The sequence below is a fragment of the Equus asinus genome, chromosome 12, assembly GCF_041296235.1.
Source record: "Equus asinus isolate D_3611 breed Donkey chromosome 12, EquAss-T2T_v2, whole genome shotgun sequence".
In the NCBI taxonomy this organism is placed as follows: domain Eukaryota; kingdom Metazoa; phylum Chordata; class Mammalia; order Perissodactyla; family Equidae; genus Equus; species Equus asinus.
Window position 1 is genome coordinate 81,114,584 of NC_091801.1, and position 16,285 is coordinate 81,130,868.

The window sequence follows — 16,285 nt, forward strand, 5'->3', positions numbered from 1 at the left end:
AAGCTTAGTTTTCCCTTCAGTGCAAAGGATGGATGTTGCCTGCCTCACTGGGCCGGGGCGTGGACAAGTGAGAGCATCGCTGGGGTGACGGCAGGGATGTGCTGCCTCTGCCATCACTGTGAACAGCTCTTGAGGGCAAAGACCTACCTCTCTACATCAGTTTTGTCAGTGATGCAACCCAGCACCAGAACAGTGCTTGGCACACAGTAGGTGCTCAATAAATATGTGCTGAAGGCATCAATGGATCTGCTGCTCTATGGCCACCTCTGGAATTTAAGGAAGCACTTGGCCTGCCTTCACAGTCAAGATCTAAATTAAAGCTTCCTCCGTCTGCTGAATTGCAGAATGGTTTGTTGGATGTATGAATGGGAGCAGAGAAACCTGGCAGGAGGTGACTTCAGCCGTGGGTGAGCCATGTGGTAGGGCGGTGCAGTGGTTATCATTAGCTGTAATACAGGGTGGGGAAGGAGGGCATTATAAGCTCCAGCTCCCAACTCCCTGTGATTCCAAATGTCCCAGGGTTTCCTCCTGCCCGTGGACCAGGCACCAGTAGGTGTCACCAGAGACTGAGTGAAGTTTCACCATGGGACCGATGGCAGAGAGGGTCTTGCAGAATTCCCAGTGTATCCCAGGGATTTTTAGACATTGTTAGCCCCAACAAATGTGCAAAGTTTAGTAGCTCCATTACTCAGTAAGAAAACTGAGGCTCAGTGAGGTTTCTTGAGTCGCTCAAAGGTAACCCAGCTCATAATTGCTGGACTCGGAATTCAAGCTGCGGTTTGACAGATGGCCAAAGACCCACCCTTCCAGCACGTGGAGGCTTTGTGCAGAAGCGCAACTCCACACCAGTGGGGGTGAAAGGGGCCGTCTCTTCTGAGAGGTTACTGTCAAAGGGAGCTTCTGGGGTGCCGTGAAGTATCTCTTTGCTAAGCAGAATTTGTGGGACTCTGAGAACAGGCAGGGGTGGTGGTAACCACATGCAATCCCAAGCCAGTGGCCGGCAGGATTTGGACTTTCATGCTCATTCATGTAGGGATGTGGCAATCATGAAGCTGATAGTCTCACTGAGGAATGGATAGAGAACAAATGAACTGACATTTCCTGGCAACCCACTCCACGCTGGCTCATGCCCATTTGGATCCCTTTGTTCACAAAATATTTATTGAACATCTGCTATGAGCAGCCTTTCTCCTAGCTGCTAGGAAGAGAGCAACAAACAAAAATACAGCAACCCCTGCCCTCTTGAGGTTCACTCACCACCTGCTGGATTTAGTTTAATTTTTTCAACACCTCTCCAGGTGGGCATAATTACCCTCATTTTACAGATGGGTAAACTGAGGCTGAGAGGTTAAATAGCCTGCCCAAGGCACACAGCGAGGCAGCAGCAGAGACAGGACTCAAATGTAGGTCTGGCTGACTATCTGGGGCTGGTTTCCACCCTGAGTCACAATGTCCTCCTGGGGGAAGGGCAGGGGCCAGCGATGAACACTTGGAAGCCTGAGCTCATTGGGGTCCAGAGAGAATAGCTGTTCTACCTGCTCACACACAGGCCTGTCCTTATGAAGTGATGTCCGTTAGACCCCTGCTATGCACTAGGTACTTTAACAGGTGCTTCATATGCCTCGCTGTCTCTAGTCTTGACCATCCTAAGAGTTACATCCCCATTTTACTGAAGAAGATGGTGATGCTCAGAGAGGTTAAGCCATTGACCATAGTGGTAGAATTAGGACTGCAATGCAAAGCCCACTATTTGGGTCCCCTGACTCTGCCTCCCAGGGAAGGGAAGACCAAAGGAGGGAGGACACAGTTCTTGATGGTGAACACTGAGCTAAGTGTTTCTACATGGTGCATACATGTGACTTGAACCTGGGAAGTGTGGGTTCCAACCCACCTGGACTACTTGCTGGCTGTGTGTCTTTGGAGCAGTCAGTTACCTCTATGTGAAGTGGGCACCAGGATAATATCTACCCAGTTTCCTCCTGGGGTGAATTGGCTAGTGAATGACTATCACTCAGAGGGTAGCTTTTTCATTGAGCGTCCGCCATCTTGGGGATAGTGTTGAGTCTGAGATGCAGAAGGTGTGGCAGATTTGAGCTCTGAGCTATCTCAGTGGCTCCCGCTTTGTTCCTCCTCCGCATCACCTTCCTGATGGCACTTGGAAGGAGGTTGCTGCAGCCACCTGGAAACTTAGCCGAGAGGATGCTCTTTGGAGCATCTCCTGGGAGGCAGCAGCCCTCTCACAGGCTTTGGTGGGGCAGTCCCTGCAGGGCCCTCTGTCCAGCCTTGATGAGGTCCACCAGCCAGAACTTCTCACAGTCCTCTTTACCCATGGTGGAAGACATAGGTGTAAGATGAGCACCAGGTGGTGGTGGAATTTTACTACCAAACGGCCAAGGAAGAGGGAGACTTGGGACAAATCGATTGTGCGATGACAAATAAAGCCAGGAAGTATGCTCTTCCGAGTCAGAGAACTGGTTAAAACACCTGCACTGCCTCCCCTTCGCTGGGTAACATTGGGTCAATTACCTACATTCCTGGGGCCTTAGCTTCCCAGCCATCATGTGGCACATGGAGAAAACACTGCATGCACTCAGAGAGGCTGAAAACGTCAAAAGACAACAGGCGTTGACTGGCTGCGTATTAGGCACTTCAAATAATTTTGGTGTCAGTTGTTCTTATAAAATTGCCTTTTTCTTGTTGCAAGCAACACAGTGTCCATCACAGAAGATTCTGAAGAAACACACAAGATGAAAAGTTCACCTACCTGTCCAGAAACGATGAGTGTGAGTGCCAAAATGTGTATAGTTTCAGATAATCGTCTACGTGTATATGGCTTACAGAAAATAGAATCATAGCATACATACCTATTTATAACCCGCTTTTTTCTCCGCTTAATCTATCACGATCATTTTTGCAGCTCAATGAACTCATTGCAACAACGGCAGTACGGTGACTGCAGTGTGTTTCAGTGCATGGTCGGTATAAGTTATTGCACTAATTCTCAGTTATTGAACTTTTAAGTGGTTTCTAATTTTTCTGTTAGAAAGAGTGCGACATTATAGAGCATTATATACTTTATTTCTAGCACTCATGTAATAACGCCGTGAGATGGACCTTCTCTCATTCATTTTACAAATTCTATAATATTGGAAAGTGTGTTGTGAGCCCTACCTAAGGCATCACAGAGATGACATCAAAGGTTTGTGATGAAGAAGCCCCAGTCTTACCTTTTCCTGGGTCTTGAGCTTGATGATATCCATCACGGCAGCTGAAAACTTCTGAAACACCTTGCAAAACCTTTTACACACACACACACACACACACACACACGGCACACACTGAAACAATATAGTTAACATATCCAATTGGCAAAGATCAAAAGTCTGATGCTATTTGTAGCGCATGAGGATGTTGATATTGAGGTGCATGAGACACTGGTATTCACATGCTCTGCCAGGAAGGAACGTGAGCTGGTGTGGTTTTGGGGGGGATTGTAAAAGTCCTTACGAAAGGAGTGTATTCCCTTTGATTGAACAAGTTTCGTGATTTATCCTAAAGAAACAATAAAGCGAATGAAAAAAAAATGCAAGCGTAAGTTTGTTTGCTGAAATACTGCTAAGGACAGAAATTTAAAAATATGGAACTTAACCGACCATCCATATGGTAATGGGAATGGTTAAATAAACACACACATACACGCATATATAAATGTAGGCACACAGTGGAATTCCAGGCAGTTCTTAAAATGGTGGCTATGAAAATGTACTTAGACTTACCAACAAGAGAAGGTGCTTCCAAAATATTATTGATTGAAAACTTATTTATAATGTGACAATCTTCTTATTAAGACAAATGTTTTTTGTGTGAGAATTTGCGTGTTTATGCTTGGAAGAATATGTAGGAGAAAAATAGTGCTAATCATAGAAAGATAGGATGATACAGAATGTTTTTCTTCATACTCTTTAGCATTTTTTAAAATATATTGTGCAAATAATTCATTAACTTTGAAAAGGAAAACATGGCAGAGGTATCTGCCCACACACAATGCACGCCTGTGTGCGTGTGCGTATAGACTTTCCGGCTTGGTCCTGGGCTCATTCCGCTCTTCATTCTTCTCCCATGCATCTTCCTATTTTGCTTTTATTTCTTAACAGCCTTACTGAGGTGATTTGTGCCAAATAAAGTTCACTAATTGTAATTGTGCAGTTTGATGGGATTTGAAAAATATATAGCAAGCCCCACCATAATCATCATATAAAACGTTTCCATCACCACAAAAAGTTTCCGTCACTGTGCACTTACACGATTTGTCATTGTGGTTTGGTTAACATCTACCATCTTGTTATGGGTTTTTTCCTATTTGTTCCATCTGTTCTCTACTCCTTTTTTCCTCTTCCTGCCTTCTTTTGGATCAATTTTGTTTTAATTTCATTTTATCTCCACCAATGTCTTAGCTCTATGTCTTAGTTTTATTTTTTTAAGTGGGTGTTCTGAGGTTTCAAGTAATATTGCATCACTTCACGTATAATTTTGAACCCTTCTGACAGTGCACCTCCATTTTCCTTCCGGGTCTTCAGGGTGTCGTTCTTAGGCATTTTGAACTTCTACATTTGGTTTAAATTCCACAATTGAAATTTTATCCATAAAAACCTGGATAAACTCTGAATCTTTGTGTACATCCAGATTTCATCTTGTATTGTTTTCCTTCTGCCGAAGAACTTTAGCATTTACTGCAGTACAGCTGTGCTGGAAGTGTCTGAAAAAGTCTTTGTTTTGCTCTCATTTTTGAAAGATCTTTTTGCCAGTTATAGAATTCCAGGTTAACAGGGGTTTTTTCCTTTTTCTTTTTTCTGCACTTTAAGATGTCATTCTGTCGTCTTCGGGCTTGCCAATTTCTGGTTAAAAAATATCTGCTATTATTCTTATCTGTATCCTTTGTATATACTATACAATACGTCTTTTTCTTTAGGTACTTTAAGATTTACAAGTTATCATTGGTTTTCGACAGTTTGATTATGATATGTCTTGATGCTTTTTCTTTCTTTTTTTTTTTTTTTTTTTGCTTGCTTGGGGTATGTGAACTCATCTCTGAATTTATGGTTTTCATCAATTTGGAAAATTTCCAGCCTTTATTTCAAATACTTTTTCCTGGCCCCTCTCTTCAAAGGACTCCAAATGCATATATGTTAAATAAATTGATATTAAGGGAAAGGTCCCTGATTCTCTATTCATTTATTTTTCTCTTTACTCTTCACTGTGCTTCATTTTGAATAGTTACCGTGGGTTCAAGCTATCTGAAAGTTTCTTCTTCAGTATCTACTCTGTTGTTAATTCCAACCCGTACTTTCCATTTTATATATTGTATTTTTTATCTCTAGAAGTACCTTTTTAGAGATGTTTTTATTTCTCTTCTTATCATATTCATGTTATTCTCTATTGTCTTCAATGTGTGACACGTATTTATAATAGCCTTTTCGTGACCTTATCTGATCATTCCATCATCTCTGTTATTTCTGTGTCTGTTTCTACGGATTGTTTTTTCCCCTGGTTCTCAGTTACATTTTCCTGCTTCTTTGCCTACTTGCTAAGTTCGACTGAATTCCAGACACTGTGTTGGTGCTGGCTTTTGTTGCATTCCTTTGAATGGTGCTGGCTTTGCTCTGGGGTGCAGGTAAGTTACTGAGATCAGTTTGATCCTTTTGAGGCTTGCTTTTCAGCTTTGTAAGGGCAGGTCCAGCAGCCTGCAACTAGAGCTAAGTTAACTAGAGCTAATAAGTTAACTAGAGCTAAGTTAGCCACACTACTAAAGCAATATCTTTCTGACTATTCTACCAAATGCCCCAGGCTTTACAAAATCAGATCCAAATGCAGCCGAAGACTGATGGGGACCTCCCTGCAGATCTCAACGTTCTCTGTCTTCAAAGTTCCCTTCTCTTTGGTATTTTGCTCCACAAATTCTACCCCAATGACCTCCCAAACTCTTGTTTCTGTCTTCTCAACTTCATGTGACTTCTGGGCTCTTCTCGGGTTGTACCTCCTTCTCTGCAGCTTGGAAACCGCCATGAGATGGTAACCTTGGGCACTTGTGGGCCTCACTTTGTTCCCTTCTATCAGGCTTTCAGGGAACTCAGTCTTGTACTGCATGTTTCCAGTGTCTAAAAATTGTTATATACATGTTACATATATATATTCCTTAGGAATATATTACATATATAGCCAAATGAAATAAATATTCATTTGTCTAGTTTAAGGTGGAAAGTAAATTTGCACCCTCTTCCTCTATCCTGGTCATAAGTGGAAGTCTGCTTTATTTTTTGCAGCCCACGTTAAAATCTGCGGGCTGCTGAGCTGAGCTAGCTCCCTGCCTTGGCGGAGTGGACCCCTAACAGAACGGAAGCATTCTGAGTGTGTTTTCCCGACTGTTGGGCTGCGAGATCATTCTTGGGAGCTTTTCTTCTTGACACAGAGGTCTGTCCTTTTGTCTTGGGGTCAATAGCATCTCCAGTGCTTTCAGGATAATGGTGGCTGAGGGCCAGACAGGGCTCAGTCTTGGGGCCTTTAATCCTGCAGCAAATTTGTTTTAAGGCTGCAAAGGGTTTGTGAGTTCAAAAGGCCTCACCAAAGAGCCTTTTATTGCTTTTAAAAATTGTCTCTTAGAGGCCCAGGAATGGACTAAATTGTGAGTATGTGAGAATCAAGTGTGACGTGGCAGAAACATTTCCAAAAGAAGCGATCACGTGCCCTGGCTTCTGGCCCCTGTGCTGAGTTTAAGGGCTGTGTGACTTTGCACAACTCACTGTGTCCCTCTGGAGCTCCTGTTCTCCTCCCTGTAAATAAAATTTAGAGACAACAATATCTACAATCATTGAAACTGTGTAATACAGCACCTGTGCACCAAAGTGTATAGGTAGGTTTCTTTCAATTTGCTTGTAAAACTGGATTTGGAGCCCCATTTTGCACAAGTGTTAAAAGGTGTGTTATAGATTGAGTTGTCACCCCCTAAAGTTCATATGTTGAAGCCCTAACTCCCAGTACCTCAGAAAGTGACCTTAATTGGAAATAGGGTCATTGCAGCTGTAAGTAGTAAAGTTAAGACGAGGTCATACTGGAGTATAATGGTCCCTTAATCCGGTATGACTGATGTCCTTATCAAAAGGGGGAGTTTGGGCACAGACATGCACACAGGGAAGACGCTGTGTGAAAGTAAAGGCATAGATGAGGATCATGCTTCTACAAACCAAGGAATGCCCAAGATTGCCCGCAAACCAGGAGAAGCTGAGGGAGAAGCCTGGAACAGATTCTCCCTCGTAGCCTCAGAAGGAACCAACCCTGCTGACACCATGATCTTGGACTTCCAATCTCCAGAACTGTGGGGAAATCCTTTCCTGTTTTGTAAGCCACCCAGTTTGTGGTACTTTGTTAGGGCGGCCCGAGCAAACCGCAACAGGGAGACATCCATGATGTAATTCGGATGTAACTAATGAGGCTCCTGTAAGGTTTGAGCAAAATTCACCATTTTCATAACATCATCATCATTATCACCATCAGAACATGTTATAAAACTGTAAAAGGCACATAAATGTGAGGATGTTGTATTTTATTTTGAGATTCAAGTAAACTAGCTTGAACTTGGAGGAGCAGTAGCCTAGGTTCATTACCCAGTTTGCTGTGTAGCTTTGTGTAAATTACTAACATCTCTGCACTTCAGAAACATGGGGAAAACAATCTCAGAGTATTGGTGTTGTGACAGATTCTTCAGAAATGGCCCCAACGATCATGTTTCCCTGAGTCCCCACGCCTGTGAAGTTTCCTGCAACAGTGAATCTGGGCTGCCTTCCTGGACCAACAGAACACAGTGGATAGAACATTGTGCAACTTCTAGAGCCTAGGTGAAGAGGTATGGAAGCTTTTTGCTTTAGCTATCTTGGAACTCAGCCCTGACACCACCTTGTAAGGAGGCCAGTCTAGCCTGTGGGAGGATGAGCAGCCACGTGGAGGGGAACTGAGATGCCCAGCCAACAGCCAGCACCACCTGCCAGACTCGTGAGTGAAGCATCTTGTGCCTTCCAGCCTAGCCCACCCTCCAGCTGAGGCAGCCACACGAAAGACTTTCCAGATGAGGAGACCCCCCAGCCAGGTCTCCCCAGGAGTTTTGAGGGTCTCTCTTCATATTGGCACTTGGCATACTTTGCCATCTGCCCGACATATGGCACGCCCCTGAGGACATGAGTCCCAGCCTGGGGATCTCTGGACCCACAGCTCCAACTGAGGCAACTTGCACAGTCAGCGATCAGCCTGAATGATTGGAAAAATTGAGTGAACAATGATTTAGGCTTCTCAAAGCCCCACATTTCCAAAAGAGTGGGGATATAATCTGGGGGAAAGAAAATAAAAAATATAAAGTGGGTGGCCAGGGGTAAATTTGTGATAAAAAAATATTATTCAGCATGCGAAATAAGCATCGGGGGTTGAGGAGGATGCAAAGTGTTACATGACAAAGGCAGACTGGGGAGCAGCACCTTGCAGCCAGGAGTCTTGCACAGCTGCATGTTACCCCAGGCAAGGGCTTGGGGGGGCCTGTTTTGATGAAAGCCATGGGCTGGAGCAAGGAGCCTATGGGTACATGTGCGGGCTTTCTGCAATATTTTCCTGAATCATGTTGTTAAATCAGTGAATCAGTAGGTATTTTCTTATGTAAGAGCTTTATTGAGGTATAATTTATATGCCATAAAACTCACCTGTTTTACATGCACAATTAAATGATTTTATTAAATTTACAGAGTTGTGCAATTATCCCCATCATCTAGTTTTAGATCATTTCTATCACCCCATAAAGATCTTTCATGACTATCTGTAGTCACTTCCTACTTCCATCCCCAGACCCAGGCAACTGTTAATCTACTCTCTGTCTCTATAGATTTGCCTATTCTGGACATTTCATGTAAACAGAGCCATACAATAAGCCTTTGCATCTAGCTTCTTTCACTTGGCATAATGTTTTTGAAATCTATCCATGCAGCCTCATGTATCAGTACTTTGTTACTTTTTATTGCTTAGTAGTATTCCATCCTACGAATATACCACATTTTCTTTATCCATTCAGCACTTACTAGACATTTGGATTACTTTCACTTTTTGGCCTTAATGAATAATCTTGCTTTGAACATTCATGTCTAACTCTTTGTGTGGACATATGTCTGAATTTCTCTTGAGTAGATACCCAGGAGTGGAATTGCTGGGTCATATGGTGAATCCATACTTAGTTTATTAAGAAACTGTCAAAGTGTCTTCCAAAGTGGCCACATCATTTTACATTCCACCGGGAGAGTAAGGCAATTCCCGTTTCTCCATATCTTTGCCAACACTAGTTGTTGTCTGTCTTCTTTATTATAGCCACTCTAGTGGGTGCAAAGTAATATCTTATGGGGTTTTAATTTGCATTCCCTTAATAAGGATTTTGAGTATCTTTTCATGAGTTAGGAAACTTTTGCTACATAACAAGCTACGTCGTAACTTAGTGGATTAAGACAACTATTCATTTATCCCCAAATTTGGGCTGGGTTCCACTGGGTGGTTCCTGTATTTTCAGCTGTACTGAATTGTGTATCTACAGCCAGTTGCAGTTTGCCTGTGGCCAGATGGTCTAGGATGCCTGCTCTGTGGTATCTCATTCTCCAGCAAGCTAGCCTGGTCTTGTTCACACAGCAGCTGGGCAGGCTCCTAAGAGAATAAGCCGAAATATGTGAGCTCTCTCCAGCCCTGAGCTTAGAACTGGCACAGTGCCGCTTCTACCACATTGGTCAAGCAAGTGTGAAGTCCAGGTTAGGTTCAAGGAGAAGGGAACTATACTTCATCCCTTGGTTGGAGGAAACGCAAAGTTACAAAGGCTGTGGACACAGGGGAAGGGGGAAAATTGTGACCACTTTTTTAGTCTACCATAAATGATTTAAACTGTTCCTGAGTTAGAGATAAGACACTCCTAGGACATGGATGAGCTCTGGAGAAACTCAACATGGCTGTGCTGAGGATGGAAACACGTGAACCAGCCTGTTCTTCATTCTCACCCAGGACATTTGGGGATGTCTCAGAAGGGAAGACCAACTGCACATAGAATAATAAGCACTTTGTCTTCTCGATGCTTTCTGCCTGCCCTCTAGCCCCTCCTCATGTCGGAGCCAGCCTCCAGCCCCACTGAATCAGTTAGCCTTCTCAGAACCAGTAGATTCCCCATCACCATTGGGCCTTTGCTCACGTTGCCCCTTCTTCTTGGGACAACTGACCCTCATGCAAAGAGCACTTCAGCTCCTTTAACCACAGTGCATCAGTACAGTAGCCCTACGAGGTCAATGTTTTGCCCCATTTACACAGAGGAGGAAACTGATGTTTAACCACATAGAGTAACTTGTCCAGAGAGACACTGCAAGGAAGTGATAGAGCTGGGATTTGACACGTCTGTTAAGTCTCCACCAAATCCCACAGATAACCTGCACCAGCAGACATGTTATTCTGAGGGAAACAGCCCCAGAACTACATCTAGCTGCCCTTGAAGCCCTTTGCATCTGGCATGTGAAGTGCAGGAAGATGCCCTTTCCACCAGGTGGACCAGTCCCACAGCCCAGGAAATCTCTGACTGCCAGAGCAAGGTGAGTGCCTTACTGCCAGGGCCCACCGCTATGTTTGCCCAGCTCCAACATGTAGCACAGCCCTTAACAAAGCACCTTTGGTGTGGGTTTTGTTTTGTTTAAAGTGCTCTCCCAAATCCACATTCACACAGTTGGCTGGGTAGTGCACCAAATATCTAATGGAGCCAAGCTTGTGGCCTCTATTATCCCACACCCCATCTGGACCGCAGCTCTGTAAATCAGATGGCTGAATTCAGCCTATGAAAAAATCCTTCTTTTTTCCTACATCCTCAGTAGCTTCTGTGGGGTTGGTGCCATATGCTTCTGGGCTTGACGGTAAACATTGCAGCTACATTAGGGAGGGTTTATTCTTAATATCCTCCTACAAATGGATGACTACATGCAATGCAAATAGTCGTTTGAGACTTGAGTTTGTATTTTGAAGAGCCATCTTTGCACCTGGTAGGGGCCACTGCTGGAGTTCTTAGCACATCACACTGTGATGATCCACTCTTGTTTCTGTTGCCCCTACTACCTCTGAGCTCCTTGAGGGCAGAGACAGTGTTCCACTGTATTTATATCTCCAGAGACAAACACAGGGCAGGTGCTCAGCTAATCTGTGATAATGGGAGAAAGGAGGGCAAGTGAGGATGGGAAGGATGGAGGGAGAAAGGAATGGACTGAAAATTGGATGATTTAGAGAAATACAAAGGGAGAATTGGGGAGGTCCTGGGCAATGCATCTTCTAGACTCCAGGTGCCCTATACTATATTGCTAATTTTCTTTTCTTTTAGTAAACGCAATTAATATTTATTAACTGCCTTGCCAGAAGCTGAACTACATATTTTATTTTTATCTTTTTGATGTTTCATCTAAGTTCATTCTTAGATTCCACTCTAAGAGGAAGACGCGCTATTATCCCTGTTTGATAGCTGAGGAAAATAAAGTAGAGTGAGGTTAAATAATTAGGCCAAAGAAACAGCAAGTAGGAGAGGTGCTACAATTTGAACCCAAAAAGTTGAAAATCAAAGCCCACGCCCTTTATCAGACGGCTACATTGCAAGTGTTTTCCTTTTGCCCCTCTCTGAGCACAACTGAAAACCCTGAACATTATATATAAACCAACAGAGGAAGACTGGGGATACCAGGACCCAAGGAGTACTGTGGTAGTGAGTTCTCTGGGTTTCCATTTTGCTCCAAAAATCCTAGACTGGATACTAGAGAGACTGACAACCCAGAAATGCCAATGAGAAGAAGCAACAAACAGCCCAGTATAGCCTGCTCTTTCCAGCCAAAGGACCAGGCAAGGTCCACCTGGCAAGTTCTGCCTAGCAAGGCAGAACACATCTAAACAGTAACTGCTCTGTTCCAGTCAAAAAACACAGACAAAACTGTGGCCCACACCTCTACGCTATGAACAAAGGCCAAATGGAGAGCCTGGACTTCCACTCTTGCCAGGCTGTCAGGAAGAATCTCAGTCCTCCCCCCTCCTCCCCGACTCCCCACAAGGGTCAGGTCAGAGGTCAAACAGGATGCCAGGACTTTGATTCCCACTGGGCAGTAGGGAGCCCCACCTCAAGGTGTCAGTGGAGACCATGTGGGGACCCTGGACTCCACCAAACACAGCAATGGTGAGGCGCTCCCTCCTCATGGAGGAGGAACCTAATGAAGAGTGTTTAGACATGACACTAAAGGCAGAATCTATAAAAGAAAAAATTGATATGTTGGACTTTATCAAAATTTTAAACTTTTGTTCTGTGAAAGACCCTATTGAAAGGATGAAAAGATAAACTACAGACTGGGAGAAAACATTTTCCAAGCACATACTGACAACAAATTCATATCTAGAGTATGCAAAGAACTCTTAGAACTCAACAGGCAAAACAAACACACAGACAATTCAATTAGATCAGGCAAAAGACACAAAGAAACATTTCACCAAAGAGAATATACAGATGGTAAATAAGCACATGAAAAGATGTTCAACACCACTAGCAATTAGGGAGAATGTGGTCGGATTATGTGAATCTGAGTTTCCAGAGGAAAGTTCATTGGGGAAGACAATTTTGGATAGCTGGAGGGAGAGATCAAAGGAGTCATATGGGGAAAGGGGCAAGATTTACTGGGGATAGTATCCAAATAAGATGAAAGAAATTAAAGACACAAATAAATGGAAAGATATCTCATATTCATGGATTGGAAGACTTAACATTGTTAAAATATCCATACCACCCAAAGCGATCTACTGACTCTGTGTAATCCCTATCGAAATCCTAATGGCACTCTTTACAGAAATAGAAAATAGAATAAAAAATCCTAAAATTCATATAGAACCACAAAGGACTACAAATAACCAAAACAATCAAGAAAGAAGAACAAAGTTGAAGGCATCACACTTACAGATTTCAAAATATATTACAGAGCTACAGTAATTAAATAGTATGGTATTGGTATAAAGACAGAATATAGACCAATGGAACAGAATAGAAAGCCCAGAAATAAACCCATACATATATGGTCAACTGATGTTGGGCAAGGGTGCTTAAGAATACACAATGGGGAAAGAGTAGTCTCTTCAATGATTAGTGGTGGGAAAACTGAAGATCCATATGCAAAAGAATGAAATTGAGCCCTTATCTTACACCATTCACAAAACTCAGCTCAAAATTAATTAAAGATATAAAGGTAAGACATGAAACTGTAAAATGCTTAGAAGGAAGTAAAGGAGAAAAGCTTCATGACATTGGTTTCAGCAATGATGTCTTGAATATGACACCAAAAGAACAAGCAACAAAAGCAAGAACAGACAAGTAGGACTATATCAAACTAAAAAGCTTATGCTCTGCAGAGGAAATAATCGACACAATAAGAAGTCAATCTACAGAATGGGAAAAAAATATTTGCAAACCATATAACTGATGAGGGTTAACATCCAAAAATATATAAGGAGTTCATGCAACTCAATAGCAAAAATAATAATGATGACAATGACCCAATTAAAAAATGGGCAAAGGTCTTGACTAGACATTTCTCCAAAGAAGACATACCATGGCCAACAGGTGTACAAAAAGATGCTCAGCATCACTAATCATCAGGGAAATACAAATCAAAACCACAATGAGATATAATCTCACACCTGTTAGGATGGCAATTATCAAAAAAAAAGATAAGTGTTGGCAAGGATGTGGAAAAATTGGAACACTGGTGCACCATTGGTGGGAACAAAAGATGTTGCAGTTGCTATGGAAAACAATATAGAGGTTCCATGAAAAACTAAAACTAGGGACTGGTCCCGTGTGTAGTGATTGAGTCCAGCACACTCCACTTCAGCGGCCCAGATTCGCAGGTTCAGATCCCATGCGCAGACCTACAGCACTTGTCAAGCCATGTTGTGGTGGCACCCCACATACAAAATAGAGGGAGACTGGCACAGATGTTAGCTCAGGGCTAATCTTCCTCACCAAAAAAAACCTGAAACCAGAACTGCCATATGATCTAGCAATCTCACTTCTGGGTATTTATCCAAAAGAATTGAAATCAGGAACTCAAAGAGATATCTGCACTCTCATATTCATTGCAGCATTATTCACAATAGCCAAGATGTGGAAACAATCTAAATGGTCTGTTGACAGATGAATAAATAAAGAAAATGTGATCCGTATACATACAATGGAATATTATTCAGCCATAAAAAGAAAGCCTGCCATTTACAACAATAGGGGTGGACCTTGGGAACATTACACTAAGTTAAATAGCCAGTCACAGAAGGACAAATACTGCAGGATTCCACTTATATGAGGAGTCTCCAATAGTCAAATGAGAATCAGAAAGTAGAATGGTATTGCCAGGGGCTGGGGAGTGGGGAAGCGGGGAGCTGTGGTCAGTGGGTATAAAGTTTCAATTACGCAAGACGAATAAATTCTAGAGATGTACTGTACACACACACACACACACAAAGAAGACTGACACTCGAGTAAACAGTGTGTTCATGTCAACCATGACTGAGAGTCAGAAAAGCCTGGGAGAGAATCATGGCTCTACTACTGAGCAACATGGTTATGTGTATTTGAGCCTCAGTTTATTTTATCCGAACAATGGGGACAAGCAGACCACTCCATCTCAGGGATCATTTCATGGTAAATGAAATAATGGATGTGAAGCATGCAGCAGAAATCCTAGCACCAACCAAGTGCTCAGTAAATGTGAGTTTATTCTCAGCTCGTCTCCCCTACCCTCGGGTCACAGCCCCTCAAATATGGGCACACATTCCATTCCCTTCCAGCCACAACACAAGCTGTTCCTGAGGGACAGTGGGGTGGAGGCTGGTATGGGGCAGGCCACACCTTGAACTCCCGGGAAGCAGAGTTTGGTACTAGTTCTCTGAAGGCACAGAAATCATGTCCAGAGTTCCTTCCAGATGCCAGCCCATCGCTGTAGTAGCCAGTGAATACAGTTCAGAAAGCAGAGCAGGAAGTGGTGATGAGCAGAAAGCAATAGAGAGAGAGGCGATGAGTTGCAGTGCATTGCTGGGGCAGCCTGGGCAGGAAATTTGCTCTGTCTGGTTCAGAGAGCCTAGCTGCTCCCATTGCATGGGGGTCTGGGGGGCTGGGTGGAACAAGGCACCACTGATGTGTTGCTGGAGTGACTGGCGATGCTCAGGGTAAGCACTTGGTTGTGACGTAAAAGCATGATGTGTCTGTGTCCAGACCACTGAGCTGAGCCTTTCTATCCCAGACGCTGGCTCTGACCTCTGCCCTAGCCAAGCTGAGCCTTCCTGATGACACTGTCCTTGCTGTGTCTGAGAGGGGACGAGGGGCTGGCTGCTGGGCTCAGCTCTCTGCTCTGCTTGGGAAGAGCTGGAGAGTTGGGGTAAGAAGGCTGGATTCAAGAGGGGTCTCTACATGACTTTGAGCAAGTCACTTCAATTCAACACATGTTTGTTAAGCACCTACAAGCAATATTCTAGGCACTTGACTTTTTCCCAAGCTGTTTGACCTGCTGATTTCTACTCTAGAAAGGATGTGTATGAAACCACATCCCAGCTGTACTTTGCAAGTCACTGAACCTCCCTGTACCTCAGTTCCCTCGTCTGTAACAGACACCTCATAGGATTGTGGGAAGAATTAAATGAGGCATCACATTACAAGAGCTTGGACAGTGCCCAACACACCTAAGTATTCAATCCCTGCTATTTTTCTTCTTCAATACTCAGTTTCTTCACCTGTAAAGTACAGTCAACAACCCCTGCCTCACAGGTTTGTGAGGATTACCTGAGATAAATGGAGGTGAGGATGTTTTATAAAGTAAAAGTCATGATACGATGGTTTGCTGACATTGTATTGATAATAGGACATTAGGGAAAGGAACAGCAGTCTGAGCTACTCTGTGGATACAGATGGTGGTACTGGGGATTTCATTGTTTTCCTCTTTTTTCCAGTCATTCATTCATGTGCTAAGTATGGGGGAGGGGGCACTCACCACGTGCTGGGCACACTGTCTCAGATGCTACCTGCATGGAGCTTGAAGCCCAGTGGAGGCAGATGAGCAAAGAGATCAAGCAGTCAGTGTGTAGAGCCCAAGAGGAGGGTTATGTGAGCCAGGCCGGGGAGATGAGGAAAGGCTTCCTGGAAGAGAGGGTGCCCGAGCTGAGCTCAGAAGGATGG